At 50.8% G+C, this 8,020-nt stretch overlaps 1 protein-coding gene across 1 annotated transcript in view; it reads left to right on the top strand.

Annotated features, from left to right (window-relative positions):
• The first annotated feature begins 1,746 nt into the window (after positions 1 to 1,746).
• The window catches only part of ARK2C (arkadia (RNF111) C-terminal like ring finger ubiquitin ligase 2C), a 131,547-nt gene continuing 125,273 nt past the window's right edge, over positions 1,747 to 8,020 (top strand). The window contains exon 1 of the mRNA XM_073898261.1: positions 1,747 to 1,807. The gene's annotated coding sequence lies outside the window, so the exon portion shown is untranslated. The remainder of the gene's footprint in view (positions 1,808 to 8,020) is intronic.

The following is an 8,020-nucleotide window of genomic DNA, read 5'->3' as shown; positions in this document are numbered from 1 at the left end:
CTTGAGCGATGGAAACTTGACCAAGGCACAAGGGCCCACAGCCACCTGGCTGAATACACATGGGCCCAGCAGGTGACCCACCTCGAAATATCCAGAGGCCCTAACTGACCAGTGGGCTACTCACAACCAGTCACAGTTACTGAAAAAGGGAAAAGCCTGTACTTCCCCATACCGCCCCACCTTTCCCCTTTAAATACAGCCGCCACCCTCTGCCTTCTTGTAGGCAGCGGCCTCTCCTCCTTGGCCTGCCTGGGATGCTTGCTGGGGCATTCAATCATTCAATAAACTTCTATCTCCTGTGTTCTGCCTCAGGTGAATTTTTTTTTTAAAGATTTTATTTATTTATTCATGAGAGACAGAGAGAGAGAGAAGCAGAGGGAGAAGCAGGCTTCTCGCTGAGCAGGGAGCCCGATGCGGGACTCGATTCCAGGACCCTGGGACCATGACCTGAGCAGAAGGCAGACGCTTAACGACTGAGCCACCCAGGCGCCCCTCAGGTGAATCTTTTAACTGCCCCCCCACCCACCGCCCCTACGCCTCCAGCTTCCACCCAATCATCACCGCACATTTGGGGGCCCCCATCCAATCCGACAGACACCAGAGACATGATATGAAGCTGTTTTCTCTGACATTCATTTTCGTGGCTGCAGAATGTCACACATGGGAATTTGTTTTTGTTTTGTTTTGTTTTTGTTTTTTGCTAGAGAAGCAAATCGTTTTAAGGGTGGCTGTGCTGAGGGCACCAGGTTAGTAAGGATCTGACGCCAAGAGAAGCCCCAGGAGGCGTTGACCGAGGGTAGTAAGCCCTTTCACTAGATGAGGAAACCGAACCCCCAAATGGGGATGTGCCCTCTGAGCTCTTTTCCAGTTATTGACAGAGGAGACAGGAACTCCAGGGTTCCCAGCCTGTGAGGGGTCAGCTCTGGGAGGCAGCTTCCCTGGGGGCCCTCCCATCCTGGGAAAGGTGGGAACTAGGCTCCCAGCCCTGGCCTCCCAGCGGGTTGGGGGGAAGGAGGAGGGGTGGAAGGCTTGCTGCAGGTGGGGAAGGAGGATCCTTGCGGGCTGGAGCGGGGAGGGGCCTCAGGCTGGGGAAGGGAACGTCATTTGCTGCCGAAAAGCGGAAAACCCCAGGAGGAGTCTCCTGCCTAGCTGCTCACCGCCCCCCCTCCAAGTCTGGGGCTTCTCGATGGGAGGGGCAGGTGCTGGCCTCCAGGGCACAGCTGCTCTGTGGTGCTGGGGTGACAGGTGGCTGACTGGGGCACCCTGGGAGGGGATGGGAGTGGGGTGGACCCAAGGAGGAACCGTCCTAGCCTCTGGCCTGGAGTCTTCAAGCTCCCTCCCCTCTCCTCCTTGCCCTAAACAGAAGGGAGCTGGGATGGCTTTATAAAGAGGGGCGAAAGCCTGGGGGCCCGCAGGCACTGTTCCGAGCTGGGCAGCAGGGGCCAGGGGTTCCTTGAAGCTGGCTCTGCAGCCGAAGTCTGGGGTTGTTGCTCAGCTCCGCCGCATTCCGGTTCTGTGACCTTGGGCAAGTGACAGCCTGGGTGCCTCAACGTGCCTGTGCCCGTCTGTAATCTACAGCATAATAATAGAACTCAGTCCGAGCCTGAAAGAAGGTGGAGTTAACAGTGTCAAGTTCTCAGAACAATGCTGGCACATCCTGCGTGCCCAGGAAGTGTGAGCGCTGATTAGCGTTCGCCTCTTTCTCGTACAGGGCCTGAGGCCTCGGCAGCGCAGCTCCCACGGGCGGACCGCTGGCAACTGCCAACAGGGAACATTTCACCTCTCTTTTAAGCTTGTGCGGGTGCAGGTAGGTCCTGCCCTTGTCGGAAAGGCTTCTGTTCCCATTATGTCTCCAGTGGGGGGAAGGGATGCCTAGAGCATTCCTTTTCAGCCCCCTTGGTGTCCTGTGACCCCAGAGACACATGGATGAGGGTGGGGCAGGGGGATGGGTCCCGTCTTCTGCCTCAGTAAGACGGAGCTCAGTGTATGGCTGAGCACAAGCAGATTGGCTGGGAATCGTGTATCAGCCGAGAGCAGGCCTGGAGTGTGTGTGTGTGTGTGTGTGTGTGTGTAAAGAGAGAGAGAACTTGTGTCCATCTTTGTACTTCTGCTTCCTTGGTCTATAGCTGTCACTAGAAACACCTGTCCAGCTATGGATGACATTTCCAGACCTCTGCTCTGTCTTCCTGTGGGTGGGGCCATGGGCCTCATTCTTGCCAAAGGCACTGAGTAGAGGGATGGCTGTTAAGAAGCAGGTATGCCTTCTCACCCCTCTCCTTCCTAGCTGCCGATGGCGGGTTGGCCGGTTGTAGGAGCCTGGGACCCTAAATCACTAGGTGGGAAATGCTGCTTGCATCCCAACAATGGGTGCTCCATTGTTGGGAACTGAATGTTTGTGTTACCCCCTCCCCTGAAAATTCATATATCGAGGCCCTAATCTCCACTGTGATGGTATTTGGAGGTGGGTCTTTGGGGAGGTAAGTAGGTCATGAGGGTGGGGCTCTCATGAATGGGATTAATGCCCTTATAAGAGGAGCCCCGAGAGAGACCATCTCTCTCTGCCATGTGAGCACACATCAGGGAAGGTGGCTATCCATGAACCAGAAAGCGGGTCCTCAGCAGACACTGAATCTGCCAGCACCTGTAGATCATGGGACTTCACCGCCCCAAGAACTGGGAGAAATACATGTTGTTGTTTAAGTTGCCCGGTCTATGGTCAGCCCGAGCTAAGACACTCACTATTGGATAAGGAGCGATATATTCTGAAATGTTTGAGGTTTATTTATTACAGCAGCTAGTATTACTCTAACTCATGCATAGGAAGATGGAGGTTAGGGGAGGCTTCACACAGACGTTCAAACCTGAGCAAGGTTTGAAGGATGAGCAGAACTTCCAGTGGTGGAATCGGGATGGGAGGGCAGATTTCTGCTCAGTAGAAGAAAGAATTGTTGGCCAGTGATAGTTAGCCTTATAAAATCTCTGTGACGCGGGGAGTGTGTAAGCAGTGACTGTCAGGAATGTTACCCTGGGTAGCGTGTGGGACCAGATACCCCCTGATGTCCTTCCAGCTTCATAGGGACCTGGGGTACCCCACAGGTTGCCCAAAATATCTCCCAGCTTCGCTCAGGGCTCTCCAAGCCTGGAGCAAGAACCCACTACTAACTACCCACAATGACCATGTTAATTGGGTATACTGAGAAGCCACCTACAGTTCCCACTGTGGTGACCAGGCTGTGTTCCAGAAATCTCTATGTAAGCCAGTTGTTTGGAACTCAGAATGCGTTTTCCCATAGAAACCAAGTTATAAATGGTGGTGGTTTTTCAGGTCAGTCCACAAATTTCTACTTAACTCATCATGTTCCTGCAGTTTATCATTAGCAATACAATGTTAATTGCCCTGTTCACCTTTTATAGTGTGGTTTGTTTGAGAAAATGCATTTCAGCTTCCAATGGGGGGATGCAGGCATAACATCTCACTTCTAAGTGGTATCAAGGGGCTGGTGGCTCTTTGGGGGAGATGGAGGGATGGGGCAAGTGTTTCAGGCACCAGGAGCTCCTTAGTTCTGCCCCACCATAGACAGAGGGCTCCATGCCCCAGAGGCGCCAAATTGAGGCACAATGGGCCATGTCCCAGCCATGAGATGGGGCGGGAGCAGGAATTCAGACACCAATGGCTGCCCCACCTTGTTGGAGCAGATCAGTCATAGTACCTGCACATACTCAATGGCCTTGCTCAGGAAAGTAGCTGAACCCTGACTGGTCCAAGCAGGCCCCTGATTGCAGGCAGCCCATGTGTGGGTCACTTGGTTACCATCTGACTGGAGCGGCTCTGCCCACGAGGGGCCATGGTGGTGTGCAGAGCCAATCCACGTGGCTACCTCCAGAATCCAGACTCTGGATTAGAGATGGGCTGGGTCAGCTGGTAGGCAGGAAGGATTGGAATGGAGACACACATTCATCAGTCAGGGCTCCAGGATGTAAGCACCAGGCACTGACACTCCCCGATTAAACTGAAAAGAAGTTTCTGAAAAGCACACTGGGATACACACTCTAGCAGGCCCTGTCAGTGCCCTGCCCAGACCCCTCTGCATTCACGGCCACTCATCAAGTCTGCTTATGGTGACAGTCTTTGGATCTCTGACCACAGGGAGCGCACTGGGCCCGAGTGCAGGGCAAACCCAAAGTGCTGGTGAGTTCATGCCCCTGGAAGCAGCTCTGAGCCAATGATGGATGGGGAGCTGGTCAGAAAGGCCCCTTTCCTCAACTGAGCTAACTCTGAGGCCTGTTCCACACTCTCTCCAGAGCTCTCCCCAAGGATTGAGCTCCAGTTGCCCTGAGCGGTAACCAGCTTGATATAACAGTTATCTATTGCTGTGGAGCACCATCCATCCAAAAACTGTGTGGTGTAAAATAATAATGATGAATTATTTCTCATGCTTCTGTGGGTTGGATGACAACTCTGCAGTTGGTGTCATCTTGGGCAGCTGTGTTCCATAGGAAAGAAGGTCCAAAATAGCCTCGTACGTCTGGCAGTTGGCTGGGGGCCTCAGTTTCCCTCCATGTGACCCCTCATCCTCCACTAGGGCTAGACCAGCTTCCTGGTGAGGTAGTCTCAGGGCAGTGTTCAGAAAGGGCCCAGGCAGAAGCTGCAAGGCCTCATTAGGCTCCAGGACTCATTCCGTGCCTCTTCCACTTCTATTCTATTGGTCTAAACAAGGCCTGAGGCTGGCCAGATCCACGGGCTGGAGAAGTACACTTCCCCCTGGATGGGGAGCATGCTGGGTACTGGATGGCACGAAAGGGGATCATGAAACAACCCACCACACCCGCTAACACATACTTTATTAACTTCCTTCTCTAGCTCTCTTCCTCTCTTCTTTTTTTAAAGATCTTATTTATTTATTTGAGAGAGAGCAAGAGTGAGAGAGAGAGAGAGCAGGGGGAGGGGCAGAGGGAGAAGCAGACTCCCCGCTGAGCAGGGAGTCTGATGTGGGACTCGATCCCAGGACCCTGGGATCATGACCTGAGCCGAAGGCAGACCCTTAACCGACTGGACCACCCAGGCGTCCCTCTCTTCCTCTCTTCTTCCATTATTTCCCAGGAGAAATAGTTACTAGTTACACTTGAATATTTGAATCACTGTCTACTCTGGGGAACCTAAACCAAGATCCATGCAGAATCACCTGGAGAGCTAGGAACCAGGTTTGAGGCTCCACTCCCAGGAAGGATGGCCCCCGCCTAGAGGAAGTCAGTGCCACTGTCCCCAAGCTAGATGCCTGTGCCATCTGGTACTTTCTTCTTCAGGTGCTCACGTCTGCTCCGAGCCTGGTGTGAGTGATACTAAATAATGGAGTCTATGTCACCTGCAAGGAGGCTGCGGAGGCCAGGGTTGTGGGCTTGGCTGTGGGGAGGAGGGCTCATGAGGATGGAAATGCCCCCAAACGTAGCAAGGACGTTCGACAATGTCCGCTTCCCACCCAGAGAGAAGGTGAGGGAAAGAGTGGCATCAGACAGGAGGAGGTCCCCAGAGCTGCCCCTGGGGGCTTTCCCTGTTTGTCCTGTCCTGTTCCAGTGTCAGTCCTCACACTTTCTGACCATTATGTCTTCCTTTCTTAAGGTGGTTTAGGTGAGTCTTGATTTCTTTCTACCGAAGTCATCCTACTAACAAAGCCCAAGCTCCTGTGGACACAGGCACTGAAGCCATGGGGTTAGCTGTCCCACTTGGGCCTGGAATTGGTACCGCCAGACCTCCTATGGAGAGTGGCAGCTTCCAGGAAACCTCTCTCTCACCGAGAGGCCACCTGGTCATGTGCAACAGTCTGCCGTGGCCCCTCAAAGACGGCATCTGTCCACATGGCACCAGCATCTTATGAGTATGAGTTCTTTTTTAGAAAAGATTTATTTATTTATTTATTTGAGAGAGAGAGAGAGAGAGAGAGAGAGAGAGAGAGCACCACACAAGCAGGGGGAGAGAGAATCTCTCATGGCCCCATGGCCCACATGGGGCTCCATCTCATGACCCTGAGATCACAACCTGAGCCAAAATCCACAGACACTCAACCAACTGAGCCACCCAGGCGCCCCCATGAGTATGAATTCTTATGAGTATGTTATGCTTTACTTCTGGTGGCTGTCTTGCTTGTTAGTTCATCTGTTGGTTCATTTGTTCACCCCACAAATGCTTATTGTATATCTTGGAAATATTCATTCTCTTGGGAAGAAGCTCCGATGCAAAGCTATTAAGTAAGAGCAAATGCATGAGTCTTTGTACAGTGCTTACAAATAGACATTGGAACAATTTCCAAGTCATAGCCTTCCAATATTGCTGTACTTTTATTTGTTTAATTGATTTTAAAAGCCAATATGATGCATACACACATTTGGAAAGTCAGATAGTGCTAAAAGTCTTATGACAGTGTGGTGATTCCTTGCTCCACCTTTCCTTACTTTACTAGTTCTCCTCCTTAAAGGCAACCACCAAACTCCGTTACTGTTTCTTCTGGAATTTACTCATTCCTATATGTCTGAAGAATATGCCTATGCTGCTTTTGATTACTTAATTATAGGTTTAATTAATTGATTTCTTATTATGATAGATGAAGTTTAATGCTCTTACACTAATGTCCTCTCTCCTTCCCCTCCCCCAACTTTCCAATATGTTTTTGGGGTTTGTTTGTTTTTTTAGAAAGGGTGAGGTGAGGGGAGGAGCTGAGGGAGAGGAGGAGAGAGAATCCTAAGCAGACTCAGGGCTCGATCTCACAACCCTGAGATCATGACCTGAGCAGAAATCAAGAGTCGGACGCTTAACCGACTGAGCCACCCAGGCACCCCTCCAATATGGTTATTTTATAATTTAAGTCAACATTCAGAGTCTACAGTATTATGCCTATGTGAAAATTTTTCACAGCTGAGCTTTGTAATTCATGCTATTCTTTCCTTTCTGTTTTCTTTGGCCTTTGTTTTCCCCAAAGTTAATAATTGCTTTGTTACTTTCATTTGTCTAACTTTCTTTTTTTTTTAAAGATTTATTTATTTATTTATTTGAGAGAGAGAGAGAGAGAGAGAGAGAGAAAGAGCACTAGTGGGGGGAGGAGCAAAGGGAGCAGCGGAGGGAGAAGCAGGCTCTCCGCTGAGCGGGGAGCCTGCCATGGGGCTCAATCCCAAGACCCTGAGATCATGACCTGAGCCGAAGGCAGATGCTTTAACCAACTGAGCCACCCAGGCGCCCCTGCTTACCCTTCTTTATAGCCATTGCATATTCTTTCCATAGTACTCTTGTCCATAAGGTCAGTCATAGGAGGTAATCCATCGTTTCCAGTTTTTTCCCTGGAGCTGTCCTTCCTGGAGACCTTCGTTTTCCTTCAGTCTGGATTTGCTGTTCTCCAGGCCTCCTACCCAGTGCTTGTCTTGGGATTTCCTTTTGCTGTCATCCTTAAAATTCCCTTTGCCTCTCTCTGGAGTTGGGGGTCTGTGCGTCCTGGATCTCATGGCTTTCTCTTCCTCGGTTTTTTACGCTCTTGCTCTGGTAATGCACCTTGTCTGGCGAACAATGGATAGCAGCAGAAGGCATGATGATGACCACTCCAGTTTGGTCTGTCTGCCCTCCAGAGTCTCCCTCTGTCAACCTCCAGAAAATGCCTTTGACTTTTCTTTTGGTTGGATCTCTTGTTTCCTGCATCCATCTTTCTTGGTTTTAGTGGTGAACAACTTCTAGTAGCTTCCTGAGAAGGGGTTTGCGCTGGTGATCTTTGGAGACTTTGCATGGCTGAAAAATACTCCTCTCCTACCTGATTAATAATTAGTCTGGACATAGAATACAAGGGTGGAAATCATGTTCCTTTAGAATATTGAGGGCCTGAGGGTTGCTGGAGTGGTGGGCGGTGGGAGGGATGGGGTGGCTGGGTGATAGACATTGGGGAGGGTATGTGCTGTGGTGAACGCTGTGAATTGTGCAGGACTGTTGAATCACAGATCCGTACCTCTGAAACAAATAATACATTATATGTTAAAAAAAAAAAAA

Source organism: Callorhinus ursinus, unplaced genomic scaffold, assembly GCF_003265705.2.
Source record: "Callorhinus ursinus isolate GAN/ISIS: 27379988/994484 unplaced genomic scaffold, GSC_fseal_2.0 scaffold11, whole genome shotgun sequence".
Taxonomy (NCBI): Eukaryota; Metazoa; Chordata; class Mammalia; order Carnivora; family Otariidae; genus Callorhinus; species Callorhinus ursinus.
Note: the sequence above shows the minus strand (reverse complement) of the source record. Positions and strands in the feature narration are given on the sequence as shown.